The sequence below is a fragment of the Odocoileus virginianus genome, chromosome 6 (assembly GCF_023699985.2).
Source record: "Odocoileus virginianus isolate 20LAN1187 ecotype Illinois chromosome 6, Ovbor_1.2, whole genome shotgun sequence".
Lineage (NCBI taxonomy): Eukaryota > Metazoa > Chordata > Mammalia > Artiodactyla > Cervidae > Odocoileus > Odocoileus virginianus.
The window spans coordinates 10943475-10958911 of record NC_069679.1 but is presented as its reverse complement, the minus strand read 5'-3'; the positions used below and the strand labels follow the sequence as shown (position 1 = coordinate 10958911).

Below are 15437 nucleotides of genomic sequence, written 5' to 3'. Positions count from 1 at the left end.
TTTGGAAGACCTTTAAAGACTGGAAAGGCTCTGACTAGGTGCAAAGAGGGAAGGATCCAAACTGCTATTTATTAAAAAATATTTATTTATTTGGCTGCTTTGGATCTTACTTGTAGCACTCCATTGCATCATGTGGGATCTTTCTTGCTTCACACAGTCTTAGTTGCTCTGTGGCACGTGGGATCTTAGTTCCCTGGCCAGGGATCGAACCCAAGTCCTCTACATTGCAAGGCAGACTCTAAACCACTGGACCACCAAGGAAGTCCCCAAACTGCTATTTGAATCATGATGGATGCAGTTGCCTCTGTGCCCGCATGTGTGTACATGTTAGAAGGAAGAAGAGTGTTGAATCATTCAGAAATTTTTTTCTATTTTCCATTTCATGTGATCTATGCAGCCTTGGTTGAATGAGTAATGCTATTGTTGTCCATCATGATCTGTCCTCTAAAGCTTTTCTTCAGACTCTAATGTTCAAAACAATCACAGAAGTGTGGTCTTCATGATTACAAAGAGCTACTTCAGGCTTTTTATTTTTTTCCCCTAGAAACCTGGCCAAGTCCTAGGCTGAGGCCCATGCTGCTAACTCTGATCTCCCCGCCCCCCCCCCCCCATTCCTGCCACCCACAGCTGCTCCAGTGCAGAGTGAAAGTTCAGAGGCCAAATACTTACTGTCCAAATAGCTCTCCAGCGGTGATGGCAAAGAGACAACTCCACTTAGGAAAACAAACAATCACCCCTTCCACTTATATAGCTCTTGAGCCTGCTTTCCAATGCATATTCACATCCTTCCTCTCACTAGATCACCCCCAAAACCCTTTTGGGTGGGCAGGGCAGGTAACAGATGGGGAAACTGAGGACCAGAGAGGGGAAGTGACTTTCTCAGTGAATGACAAGCAGGGCTGAAAGTAGAGCTCCAGCTTTCCCATTCTAGATCTGGGCATGTCCAATATGTTACACAGCCATGAACTGAGCTACATCCTCCTCCCGGGTCTAGGAAGCCTGCTTTGAGATCCTGCTGGGGTTTCCTACTCCATACCCTAATAGTTCTACTGAAACAGAGCAGGGTCCTATGGTCCTTGTTCCCCACCCATGTCCTCTGCCCGCGTTTTGTCTGTGGACAACTTTAGTTAAAGAACAAGTTTAATCAGAGCAGTGAGAAATGTGGAAACAAGGGAAACAGTCAAAGGAGACTAGATAATAATAATAATGTAATCATTTAGCAGAGTCAAGGACCTTTAGTTCTTTCTCAAGGGCTATAGCTAATATTCTGAGCCATATCCTGTGAGCTGTCTTATAGATACTAAAACACACAGGTGGAGAAGTTAACTACATGATGACCAGACTATACCCAGGACATGAGGTGCCACAATTCTGAGAACTGGCCTCAAAGAACAAATGGACCCTAAAACAAATATAAGACCCTGAAACTGAAAATTAACTACCTAAAACAATCAAGATGACTCTGGTCAGACCACCAATGACCAATCTGAGGATGACTGTCAGAGCTGATTGTGCTATTTCTCCATGTAGCCTCCTCCTTTTGTCTATAGAAGCTCTTGCCTCACTGGTTTCTGGGGGGGGGTGCCATCAGCCTTTGGACAGACATCTGCCCTCCTCACCCCACAAGTTGCTGGCATCTGAAATAAAGCAAACTTTCCTTTCCACCAACCTGGCCTGTTTATTGGCTTTTGAGTGGCGAGCAGCTGGACCCCACACATTCTTTCGGTAACACTACTAATAGCCATTTTATTTTCCAAACAAAATTTGCTTATGAATTTATTTCTGTTTTTAGCTGTGCTGGGTCTTCATTGCAGCTCAAACTTTTCTCCAGTTGCAGCAAGCGGGGGTACTGTTGTAGCTGTGGTGTGTGGCCTCATCGTGGTGGCTTCTCTCATTGTGGAGCGTGGGCTCCAGGGCGGGGTCTTCAGTAGTTGCGCCACGTGGGTTCAGCAGTTGACGCTCCTGGGCTCTAGAGCATGGGATCAACAGGTGTGGCGCACGGCCTTAGTTGCTTCACCACAGGTGGGATCTTCCCAGATCAGGGGTCGAAACCATGGTTCCTGCCTTGGCAGGCGGATTCTTCACCATTGAGCCACTAGGGAAGCCCTAATAGCCATTTTAAAAGTTGCTTTACTTTCATTTCCATGGAAAGATTGAGGGGAAATATCAAACATTTCCGTGTGCATCAGCTTCGAAATCTTTTGTCACCAGAAGACAGAGGATTCTCTTTGAAGTTCCAATTTCCGAGCCATAAATGATCCAGCCAGTATCTTCCTGGTGGAAAAAATAGGGGCCTGGAGCCAATGGCCCACCATGCCTCCTCAAAACAAAATGTGATACAGAAGAAAATTTTAAATTAACATCAAGAGAAGGTTTGGAGAGGATAAGTCACACCCAAGAGTAAAAAGCGAGTTGATGAAGTCCTTGCCTCCATGCTGCTAGGAGCTTTGGTGCTGTGCAGGTCTGCTCTTTCAGCACCAGTCAGCTCCTTCTCCCTAAACTCATTTTTCTTGAGAGAACTGGTTTTCTGTATCACCATCCTAGGGCACAGGAACCCTTTGGAAAGCTGGAACTGGAACAAATATACTGATTCTCATACAGAAGGTCAGGGAAGGAGAGAGAATGTGGTACTGCTGCTTCCTACATTCCTTCTTTGGGGCAGACATGGCAATCTTTATGATTGAGAATGGGAGTGGCTTAGCATCCTTTTCGGTATAACCCTTGATTAGGCTGCCATGCTGAATGAAATCCCTCTGTCAACTCCCTAGGCCCTTGTGACCCAAAGGCCTTGCAGAAAGGAGGAAGCAGTGGGAAAGTATTCAAGTATATGTGAGGTGGACATTCCTCTCTCCTAAAGGCTTCCATATGCTAGGTTTTAAATTCAGTGGGGCACGATCAGTTAGAAACCAGAGCTTGTGGCTATAGAAGAGGTGACTGAAGGATTTCAACACTCTCATCAGAACATCAAAGTTTGCCTTGGAGTCTTTCCATGCCATTAGTGTAGGATCAATACTCACCTGTAAGATTCAGAAAACACAGAAAGTTGTCAGTCGTCACAAAAGGAATGTTCTAAACCAGGTAACTAAATAAACTTATCACTTGAGGGAGGAAAACAGTGGAGCACCTAAAAGAGAAAAGGATAGCAGAGCTTATCTGGTCTGGTGCCCCTGGTTAACTGATGAAGGAACAGGACCAGGGTAGGAAAGCAACTTCTTCAAAGCCACACAGCACATTGGCAGAACTGGAACCCTGTCTCCTCACTCCTAGCGTAACACTCTGTGGATTCACTGCACACCCTCTCCTTTCTTCTATACCCCTCACCTTTCATTGTTTAATTGCTAAGTCACGTCTGACTCTTTTGTGACCCTGCGGACTACAGCCCACCAGGCTCCTCTGTCCACGGGATTTCCTAGGCAAGAATACTGGACTGGGTTGCCACTTCCTTCTCCAGGGGATCTTCCCATCCCAGGGGTCGAACCTGCATCTCCTGCTTGACAGGTAGCTTCTTTACCACTGAGTCACTTGGGAAGCCCTCCCCACACCAGTATTTCTTTGTAAACCTGTTGCCTGCACCAGCACCCATTCCCTACCCATCCACCTCCCTCCTCGGTGGGGAAGATTACTAGTTTAAAGAGTCAGCTCAATTTAAATTGTACTAGGGAAACTTCCCTGGTGGACCAGTGGTTAAGAGTCCATCTGCCAATGCAGGGAACATGGGTTCTACCCCTGGTTTGGAAGATCCCACATACCGAGGAGCATCTAAGCCCATGAGCTGCAACTACAGAGCCCACATGCCCCAGTGACTGAAGCCTGTGCACCCTAGAGCTGGTGCTTTGCACAGGAGAAGCCACCTCAATCAGAAGCCTGGGCACCGCAACTAGAGAGTAGCTCTGGCTCACTACAACTAGAGAAAGCCTGCGTGCAGCAACGAAGACCCAGCACAACCACAGATAAATAATTTTTTAAAAATTGTGAAAAATAAATAAATCATACTAGGAAGTTGGGGTGGGGGATGGTGGGTGGGAAGAATCTTACCCTGTTGTTGTTCAGCCATCAGTTGTGTCTGACTCTTTGCGACCCCGCGGACTGCAGCACGCCAGGCTTCCCTGTCCATCACCAACTCCCAAAGCTTACACAAACTCATGTCCATCGAGTCGGTGATGCCATCCAACCATCTCATCCTCTGTTGTCCCCTTCTCCTCCTGCCTTCAGTCTTTCCCAGCATCAGGGTCTTTTCCAATGAGTTAGCTCTTCGCATCAGGTGGCCAGAGTATTGGAGCTTCAGCTTCAGCATCAGTCCTTCCAATGAATATTCAAGGTTGATTTTCTTCAGGCTTGACTGGTCTGATCTCCTTGCTGTCCCGCTTTCTAACAAATCTGACAATTTGTGTTTCTGTTCTGAGCCCGTTGGCTTGTTCTCCAAATACTCTCAGGGCAGAGGTGTGAAGTGAGAAGTAACCGAGTAGCCCAAGAGTACCCGGGACCTGGGGCTCTAGAAGGTGAGTAACTCCCATAGATGACGCTAAAATAAGAGCCTTTGCTTTTCCAAGAAGCTGTAGTGCAATCGTGTCCTCCATGTGCATAGCTGGCCCCCTTCCTCTGACATCAACAGTCAGAGGAATCTGGTGTGTCCCTTCCACATCTCACAAAGCGCAGACAGCACTCTACCTGAAGCCAGCAGGTCTGGGCTCTGGGCCTGGGCAGTCTGTTCTGCCACCACCCCCCCCCCCCACTTTTATTCCTTTTATAGCACTTTTGGCCAATCTCTGGGTTTCATTTTCCCAACATATGGAGATCAAAAAGCTGCAAGCAATTTGACTTCTGGGAATGGATTCCAAAAAAACATTAAGCATTTATGCAAATATTTAGCTGCATGAATGTTCATTACAACACTCTTATGAATAGAGAAAAAGTTGGAATAACGTAAGCGTTTAGCAATGAGGGACTGGTTAAATAAACTGAGTAATTCAGGTAATAGGAATGTATGCAGGCATTAAAATGATGTTGAGAAATATATCTACAGCCTCATAAAATGTTAGGTAAGAGGCAGGAAAAAAAATCACAAAAACAGTATAAACAGGATGAACCCATTTTTGCTTGAAAAAAGTACCTTTGGTATGTGTGTATATATAATTATATTATACATAATATAATATATAGTACATTATGTATTTTATATAGTACAACATATTCCTTATATATAATAACATGTATACATATATATATATATATTTACTGAGGATGGTATTCTAATTATCTAACCTGGTGTTAATAGTGTAAATTGTTAGACCAATTATAAAAAAAATTAACATATTTATTTTTATAGGGGGATATTTTAGTTATCTAGCGTGGTGTTACTGTTGATTGTTTTAAACAGGTAAGATTATGGATATTTGACCATTTCTTCTTTTCACTTGTCTGTATTTTCTCACTTATCTCCCATGAGCAGTGGTGCTGTTTAAAAAGAAAACAATAGGATGTCCCTGGTTGCTAAGGTAAGGATTCACCTTCCAATGCAGGAGACTTGGGTTATAGTCTTGGTCAGGCAACTAAGATGCTATTAATATGTGCTGCGGAGCAACTAAGCCCTCTAGAGACAACTACTGAGCCACAACCAGAGAAAAGCACATGCCGGTGTGGAGACACAGTGCAGCCAACAAATAAAGGTCTTAAAAAAAAAAAGCCAATAAAAGAAATTGTATTTTGACAGGAAGGATTGCTTGACTATGATTGCTGAAGTTCAGTCATGCTCAAGAATTCTGGAAGGAAGACGCACTTTCTATAGAACAGTGGTGGGATGGCGAGAGGGAAGCCTGCCTCGCCCTGGGCTGAGGGCTGGGGAGGCCACCACCACCTTGACGTTGGCCTGTACTCTCCCACGTAGATATCCTCCCCGCCTGGCCCATTCACCATCCTGGAGTTACTCATCCCTAGCTTTCTGCTTATTTTGCCTCACTCCTCAGACTTCATCTAAAAGGAATTTCTGTTTAACCACAGCGCCCACATGAAGAATTCTACTAAAATTTCATTTTAACTAAATTCCAGCAGACAGATGACTTAAATAAGCTACAGTGGACTCAGAGAAAATGATGCCACAGTTGTTGCTCATGGGCCTGACCAGCAGATGGGCAAACTCCCTTTTATACACACACACTCGCCTCCTACATCCACAAAGTCCAGGCATCAGCGGACAACATGTGCCCTTCGTTCCTGAATCCCCAGCGTGGAACGGTCGCCAGGGCTGGCTCCTGATGTGCCCCTGTCTCTACTCCGGCGGCTGAAGGGAAGCCCCTGTGCTACCAGGGACACTTGTAGCCTTGGATCCAGACTGACTTTGAGAGCTGTGGATGCACTGGTCCATCTCACAGGGAACTCTGCCATTTTCCCTGCATTTGGCTTGCCTGAATGCTGATTTTCCTTTCTGTTTATTTTTCCCCTCGGCCCACCCAAGGAAACTTCCATCAAGAAATGTGCGTGGGCTTCAGCATTTACTTGGCTGGCTCTTTGGGAAGGCCTTGATGTGCTGTTATTTTTCCTTTAATGTTAAGGTCCCCTGGGGTCCCCTCGACTCTTGTGGCCTGGTTACACTTGGCTTAAGACTGGACCCCGCTGTGTGTGACCAGAAGCGGTGCAGCAGGGTAGAGCTGGTGGGAAACGGGGGTGGGGGACTTTTCCACATCTTTAAAGATAATGTAATAACATCATGCTTAAGACGAGAATGGATATATCTTCAGTTCAGTTCGGTCGCTCTGTATGTAAGAGAAAGCAAGATTGTGAGACAGATGGGGAAAAGCTACCCCACCCACCAGTGGTGGAGGCTCCGCTGCCCCAACTCTGCCAGCTTAGCTCTTGACCACCCCTCTGCCTGTACAACAAAGCTCTCCTTTGGATTTCATAAGAGTCCTGAGGCTTATTTCCCAGGATCCCTCTGCTCCCTGCATCTGCAGTCTTTCTTTCTTTCAATTTTTATTTTCAATTTATTTTTAATTGGAGGATTATTGCTTCATAATGTGTTCATTTCTACCATACAGCAATGTGAATCAGCTATAAGTACACATATACCCTCACCCTCTTATGCCTCCCTCCCACTTCCCCCCATCCTAACCCTCTAGGTCATCACAGAACACCAAGCCCCCTATGTTGTATAGCAGTGTCCCACTAGCTATCTATTTTACACATGGTAGTGTATATATATATACATAATATACTCTCAACGCTACTCTTTCAATTTATCCCAGCCTCTCCTTCCCCCACTGTGTCCATAAGTCCATTCTCTATGTCTTCAGTCTTTCTTGCAGCGTGTCTCTGTTTAGCCCCATGACAACAACATAGGCTCACCTCAGCCCTCCAGTGGTTTCCCAACAGCATCTCCACACCATCTCCATCTCTCATGCCTGGCCTCCTGGACAGGTGCTCCAGCCTCTCTTCCCGATCCAGCACACTCTCTTGCTGACACTTAGGGTCTCCACTCCTTGCCCCTGCGTCTCTTCACTCCATCCCCGGAACAGGCACTTTCTTCCTTTCTCAGCATCAGACTTACCCCTTTTCTGCCATGAGGCACCAGGTCCTCTTCCTTTAGTTCTCATTTAACTGTGAATCATTTGTCAGGCAAATACTCTGCCAGTATCTGTTCAAAGGTGAAGATTTGCCTCACCTTTCCCATCCTCCTCCCCTACCCCTCCCAATTCGAGGTTTCCAGGGACCACTTGGCACCAACTTCTGCCTTTTTTTTTTTTTTTAAGCTTATTATTATTTTTCTTCTAAGGAGGAAGCATCTGGAAGAAAAGCTATGACCAAACTAGACAGCATATTAAAAAGCAGAGACATTACTTTGCTAACAAAGGTCCATCTAGTCAAAGCTATAGTTTTTCCAGTAGTCATATACGGATGTGAGAGTCAGACTATAAAGAGAGCTGAGCAGCAAAGAATTGATGCTTTTGAACTGTGGTGTTGGAGAAGACTCTTGAGAGTCCCTTGGACTGCAAGGAGATCAAACGAGTCAATCCTAAAGGAAATCAGTCCTGAATATTCATTGGAAGGACTGATGCTGATGCTGAAGCTCTAATACTTTGGCCACCTGATTTGAATAACTGACTCATTTGAAAAGATGCTGATGCTGGGAAAGATTGAAGGCAGGAGGAGCAGGGGACGGTCATTAGAGGAAGAGATGGTTGGATGGCATCACCGACTCAATGAACATGAGTTTGAGCAAGCTCCGGGAGTTGGTTATGGATGGGGAAGAAGCCTGGTGTGCTGCAGTCCATGAGGTCGCAAAGAGTTGGACATGACTGAGTGACTTAACTGAACTGGTTATTATTTTTAAAAGAACACTATATTTATTTATTTGGTTGTGTCAAGCCTTAGTTGTGGCGTGAGGGATCTTTTGTTGCAGGGCACAGGCTTCTCTCTAGTTGCATTTCTTGGGCTCTAGAGTGAGTGCGCTTAGATGCCCTGTGGCCTGTGGGGTCTTAGCTCCCTGACCAGGGATCAAACCCATGTCCCCTGCATTGGGAGGTATATTCTTTTATTTTTTTGGATCTTTAAATGTAAGTTTATTTTTTTTCAACTATTTAATTTAGAATATGAACATGTTTCCGTATTCCATCATCATACATCTTCACGTAAGTACTTTCAAATGGCTACTTTAAATTCACATGCATGGATGTAAAATACATTTGAAAACCAATCCCTAGCTGGCAGCTGTTTTAGTATTCTATTTTTCCCCTTGACACAATGCTATCATAAATATATAGATTTCATTCTTTTTAATACCTATTAAGTAATCTCTCTTTCTCTTATCATTGCTGTTTCCTTCTCATCTGTAGTTTTATCTTAAATGTTACCTCCTTATAGAATTCTCATCTATTTTATTAAGTTTTCCCATTATCATCTAGCATAAGTACATTCTTTACCACTTTCATAGAATCATGTGCAGCTTGTATTGCAAATGTAGTTTGTTTTACTGTCTGTTACTTCCACTAGACTCTGTTACGTGGGGTTCCTGGCACAATGTCTGACAATATAAGTGCTTAGTGAATATTTGTATTCCTCAATGGTTGCATGTATAGATGAAGGAAAGAATGAATCCATGACTGTAGCCCAAGTTAAATTACTGAAAGGAACTTAATGGAGCAAGGTCTAAGCTACTTGTGAATCATTACTTAATTCCCACCGAAGCCTCCAATGGAGAGATTTCACAATAGCCCTAATAGTTGTTTGTATCTCTTTACAGTTGGCCAAACAATATGTCCCTGTTTACACTCTGTACCTTGGATCCCAGACCACTGTGGTCTTACATGGATACGAGGCGGTGAAGGAAGCTCTAATTGACCAAGGTAATGAATTCCTTGACGGGAGGTATATTCTTAACCACTGAAGGAAGTCCCCAGGCTTCTGCCTTATACCTAGGACTTTGAATCATAACTAGTTTTCTCTCCTTGGACTGAGCAATGAGCTTGGTACAGACAAGGATTGGGTCTTTCATCTATGTTTCCAGCTCTGCTTATGACCTATGTCTTTAACATGCACTTGAGCAGGTATTGAATGAAGTTGGGCTGGTGACACTGGAGACAAGACTGAATAATGCCTACTTGTAGGCTAGGTTGTCTATTTTGTGCCCACCCACCAAGAGGAAATCCAGAAAAGTGCCTTCATGGATGGAAGAGAACTGGTCTGCAGTAAGTGGTGTGTGGGTGTGGTAAGGAAGGGAGCACCATCCCATATGTCTCTTCTCAAAGGGGAGAGGTTCCCATAGCTTTCCCCAAGGGCCTGTTTGATGAGACCTACCCTACCTCACCTTTGTCATTCATTCAGCACCGTTTATCAAGAATCAAAAGCTTCCCTAGTGGCTCAGAAGGTAAAGAATCAGCCTGCAATGCAGGAGACCTGGGTTTGATCCCTGGGTTGGGAAGATCCCCTGGAGAAGGGAATGGCTACCCAGTCCAGTATTCTTTCCTGGAGAATTCCATGGACAGAGGAGCCTGGTAGGCTGCAGTCCATGGTGTCGCAAAGAGTTAGATACAACTGAGCGACTAACACTTTCACTAACCACCTGCCAGGTCCTATCTCAAGGTTAAATGGGGAAACTGAGGCACCAGTCAAGCCGCTTGTCTGAGGCCTTCCAGCAAGGTAATGGAAGAGCTGGAGGACAAGCGTGACTCCCACTGCAGAGCCCTCATTTTTTGCCTTGGTGCCAGATGTTTGAGATGAAGAGCAGAAGCCTTGAGTGTTTCCTGGGTTTTGTTCAGCCTGGAATCTGCTGGGAATCTGACCTCCCTGCAACTGGGGCCTGCCAGTCTTTGGAGCAGCAGAGAGAAGGGACAATCTCTAGTGGAGTCACCTGTCCAGCTGGCAACGGGCCTCAGCTGACTCTTGCTGGTGGTGTATGGGCTGGGCATTTGTGGGGATCAGTGAGTCCACCTCCAGTTCTCAGGATAAACAAGCTGCACTGGTTGGCCAAGATGTTTGCAAGTGCCGTTTCCATTCAACAGCACAACCCAGATTTGGGTTTCTGAGACCTGCTAAGCAGCCACCCCCTTGGATCTTTATCCTTCCTCCTATGTCCTTCCTGCCACCTGTAGTCTAAATTTAGAGATAAGCCCAGCAGAGCACCTTCCAGCCTGGGGCGCTCTGGCAGGCCCTTGAGCTGCTGATGAGCTGTACCACACCATCTCTCAGCACCGAGGGGCTGGGGAGTATGTGGGAGCCTCCTGATCATCATCCCGGGAGGGTCTCCTGAGCTAAGGGCTTTCTTGCATTGCTTTCCTTTGATTATACAAATGATATATAGCCTGGAAAATGCATAAAAATATAAAGAAAAAATAACAATTGCATTCCTTTTGTGAGGAGATTTCATTGTTAATATTTTGTCCAGGTTTGCTTCTATATATTTAAATCATATTTTTATTCTGATAATAATAAAACTTATTGATAAAAAAAGATGATTATGAGCGAGGAAGAATCCTAGCCCCCAGAAATACCACTGCTAACATTTTGACATATTAGGTTGGCAAAAAGTTTGTTCTGGTTTATGTACAGTGTTACAAAAAAACTGGAATGAACATTTTGATCAACCTGATAATTTTTTAAGATATTTAAAAAATTTTCTTTTTTTGGCTTACAGAGTTAAAATCATACATACAATCAATTTTGTCTCCCACCCTCCCCACTTATCACTTTGCAAAATAAGCAGTCTCCATGTTTTTATTTCAAACTTTAAGATCATTTGTCAACACAGTATTTTGTTGCTTCAATAAACTATGATTTCCTTAACCATCTTGGCTTCCTTCCATCTCCCTCTTTTGAGGTTGCTTCTAATATTTTGCAATTATAAATTATACAACTTGATGATGAACATCTTTATGCTTGAATGTTTAATGACGTTTAGAATTACATCCTTAAGATTAGTGTCTTAGGGTTATAAGATAAAAGGCTATGAATATTCTTAAACATTGTGATCCTTCCTGCCAAAAAGTTTTCCAAAAGACCTGGGTCATCTTTCGTGATCTCCTCCCAGTAGTGCAGTCAGCATTTTGACGTGCGTGAAACCCAAGTTCAAAGAAAGAGAAAAAGAAATTGAATTCTCTGGCAAATAGTAACCTAAAGAGAAAAGTCAGAAAGGGAGAGAGTGAAGCATTATCTTTGCAGTGTGTTAATTGTTCAGTCATGTCCAATTCTTTTCAACCCTTTGGACTGTAGCTCTCCAAGCTTCTCTGTTCATGGAATTCTCCAGGCAACAATATTGGAGAAGAAGATCCAGGGGATCTTCCTGACCCAAGGATCAAACCTGTGTCTCCCGTAATGCAGGCAGATTCTTTACTGTCTGACCCACCAGGAAAGCCCACAGAGAGAACAGTTTTCACAAAAAAAGTCATAGGAATGAGACTTTGGGGACGTTTCTCCAGATCAGTTGGAAAGTCATCTGCTATTCCTCCCATCACCTTTAGGGATAACGCCCTTGTCCACTTCTCTTAGAAGAGTGAACCAGCAGTCAGCTCCCCTGCAGACAGATGGCTCTTCCTAGCACGGTCACCTTCCAAAAGGCAGAAACTTGCCAACAGAAAGAGATCTGAAAAATTCTTTGGTCCAGTCCTTCATTTTGTCAGATCAAAGTCTAGACAAATGATGTGATTTTCCCGAGAAGTGATTCACAGCTAGTTTGTTGGAAAATGTTGGACTAATACCCATATTTCCGTCCACAGTTGATGATAAATAAAAGTCATTGTGTAATAGTTCAGCACAATTTTTGTATATGTGATTCCTTGTATATATTTCCCTCATTAAGTTTTGAGGATGTATGCAGTTGTTTACAGTTCTTAGAAGGTGCACTTAAAAAAATCTGAAAAAAGTTCAATTTTAAAGTCTCCTTACTGATTGGCATACATTATTAAGGTGAATGATTTCTTGTGTCTTTGCAAATTGTCTGGAAGCTCTTTAAATTAACCTGAGGTCTACATCCACCCATGCTCCAATCCATGTGTGTACTTTCTGCTCTTGAAGTGTCATGATCTGTCATGGAAGGAATTGCAGCATGTAGGTATGAGGCATTTCTTGTGGCCTTTCTCCTTTCATATGCATTCTTGTTGTTTAGTCATAAGTCATGTCTGACTCTTTTGTGACCCCGTGGACTATAGCTGGCTAGATTCTTCTGTCCATGGGACTTCTCAGTCAAGAATCCTGGAGTGGGTTCCAATTTCCTTCTCCAGGGGATCTTCCCCACCCAGGAATCAAACCAGTATCCCCTGAATTGGCAGGCAGATTCTTTATCACTGAGCCATCACGAAAGTCCTTCATATACACTGCTGCTGCTAAGTCACTTCAGTTGTGTCCGACTCTGTGCGACCCCATAGATGGCAGCCCGCCAGGCTCCCCCATCCCTGGGATTCTCCAGGCAAGAACACTGGAGTGGGTTGCCATTTCCTTCTCTAGTGCATGAAAGTGAAAAGTGAAAGTGAAGTTGCTCAGTCGTGTCCGACCCTTAGCGACCCCATGGACTGCAGCCTACTAGGCTCCTCTGTCCATGGGATTTTCCAGGCAAGAGTACCAGAGCGGGCTTAATATACACTAGGACATCTGAAATTGGTTGAGCCTCAGATACGCCCTTGCTGTTAAAAACTTAATCATTATTCAAAGATGAATAAAAATCCCATCTCTTTCAGGTAGAAAAAAAAATCCTCTGACCCACCTAGGCTAACATGTTCAATTTCTTTTCTAAACTTGGTCTGTCTATACCAGTGGTTTGAACAAACCTATTTGGGTATGATCATCTCTCTTTTTTAACTTCAAAAAACCTTTGCATAACCTACATCACAATAATTGTTCTTTTAGTACCTGTTATAAAAATTCATGATGACCAAAGAACAGCATGGCAAATAGCTGTGTATTTTGTCAATCATAATATGTATTTGAAAAGTAAATTTATGCACTTTTTGAGATGTGTCTAACTCATCTTATAGATATGTGGATTTCTGAGGCTTCGTTCAACCCATAAATTACAAGAAATTTGAGGTCCAAAGTTTGGGAATCACTGGTCTGTGGATTTATTTGCAATGAATCACAGGTCAAGGGAACTGCTTGCATTGTTGCACAGCTCTTCAGGTTGGACCGTATCCTTCATTTAGACTGAATCCTCCTTGAGGACAAGAACTTCCCCTAACATGCCTTTGTACATCCACCATGCTAATGGACCAATTAATCAAGGATCATTAATTAAGCACTAACCATATCCAGGACACTGAACTTGATCCTGTGGGAGATACAAAGTGTAAGATCCAGTTCCTACCTGTGAGGTCTCACAGTTAGAAGAGACACGACATATGTCTCTATAAATGGATTAATGAATGAAGGCTCTGAGAGCAAGGCTTGAGATATAAAGTAACAATTGGATTGCTAACCTCCACAGGCCTATAGGACGAATTATGAAATGAGTTGAACAGACACTAAAAGGAAAGAACACAGAAAAGAAGGAAAGTGTGCCAGCGAGCAGGAAGGCTTTGTAGAGGAGAGCTCTGAGTGTGAACCTTCAGGTGATCAGGACTTGGCTGCTTCCCTCAGCCCTGGAAGGTGCTCAGGGAATAATGTAATGAATGTGCACAAAAAGCATTTTGGGTCATTTATACCTCTATAGATCCAAGGGAAATCCTTGTTCTTTTAAAGAACTCCAGTGGTGCAGTGACTCATCCAGGATCATACAACCAGTTAGTAACACAGTCGGGACTTGACATCTGGGAGCTGGACTTCAAAGTTAGTGTACTTTCCACTTTATCCTGTTACCCCTAGAATTCCCTCCCTTTTACCGAACTTTCCAGAACAACATATATAAGTCAAGTTTCCCTGAGGCTAACCATTCACACCTCCTCCTTTTTCTAATCTCAGTGCTAGACAGGCGTTTCTTCTCTTGCTATCCAAACATGCCCCAATTAAAAATTAGAAGCAACTTCTGGGCCCTGGCCAATGCTTCAAAGGGACTGTGTATTGGCACCCACTATGCCAAAGCCATCTTGTAAAAGACAAACTATTAATTACAAAATCCAAACCATTGCTTTGTGGACTGTGGGGATCTCATGAGCATGGTGGGAGATGGGGGTGTTTCTGGAGGGCCCTCCCCACTGCCATTAGGTTTCACCCACAACAGAGAGATTTGCCTCCTTTAGGATACCACAAACCAATTAGTTTGGGACCCTTCCAAGGAAACTGTCACCATCTGCTGAATATTCAGGCAGCTTGGGTGATCTGAAAAGATAGTGGGTGGTCACTGGGATACACAGACAGGACTTACGGCCAAGGATGCTCCAGGCTCAGGAACCTGGAAGGCAAATACCCTTAAGAAATTACCTCCAAATGCCCTGGGCATCTGTGGCCTGAAGTCAAGCCATTGGTTTAGTTTGTTCCATTGTGAAGTATTTAGCAAATTCTTTGTTAAGAGGTCTTGGCTTATCCTAACTGTACAATTTTCTTATTTCAGTGATAACTTTCTTTATTACTATCAAAGACTCCTGGGCCTTCATACTTTCTCTTTTCTGATCTATCCCAACAAAGCCTTGTTCTCGGAGCCTGAGTCCATTAATCCACTCACAAAATATATCTACTTCGCTGGCTTAGTACAGTGAAATCACTACTTAAAGACCACTGGGAGATGTGACTTCCTTTGAGTCCACTGCTCACTGTGTGGCTTGGGCAAGGCATTTACTTTTCTGGTCCCTCTGCTCTTACCTCCGTACGTATAAAGTGAGGGAGTTGTATAAAATGATGCTTTTTCACTCTATCTTCGTCATTCAAGGTAGGACACAGAAACCATACTGTACTAGGAACAGGGAAGCTTTCATATAAAGATTTATTGGCTAATAATAGAGAACTAGCAACTCAGGGATAAAGTAAACTTCTAAGAATACTGGAACCACAGACAGAAGGACCCGCTTAGGGCCTGCCCCAAGGGCAGA

General features: G+C 43.8%; 2 long non-coding RNA genes across 2 annotated transcripts; one reads left to right on the top strand and one right to left on the bottom strand.

Moving 5' to 3' along the window:
- Positions 1-1717: 1717 nt before the first annotated feature.
- Positions 1718-5394, bottom strand: LOC139035567 (uncharacterized). Its single transcript, XR_011488169.1, has 2 exons — positions 4036-5394; positions 1718-3017 (listed from the first exon to the last, which is right to left on the bottom strand). It is a non-coding gene; the product is annotated as an uncharacterized lncRNA (long non-coding RNA).
- Positions 5395-6252: 858 nt separating this feature from the next.
- LOC139035566 (uncharacterized) lies at positions 6253-11271 on the top strand. The gene is made up of 2 exons (XR_011488168.1): positions 6253-8621; positions 9233-11271. It is a non-coding gene; the product is annotated as an uncharacterized lncRNA (long non-coding RNA).
- Positions 11272-15437: the final 4166 nt, after the last annotated feature.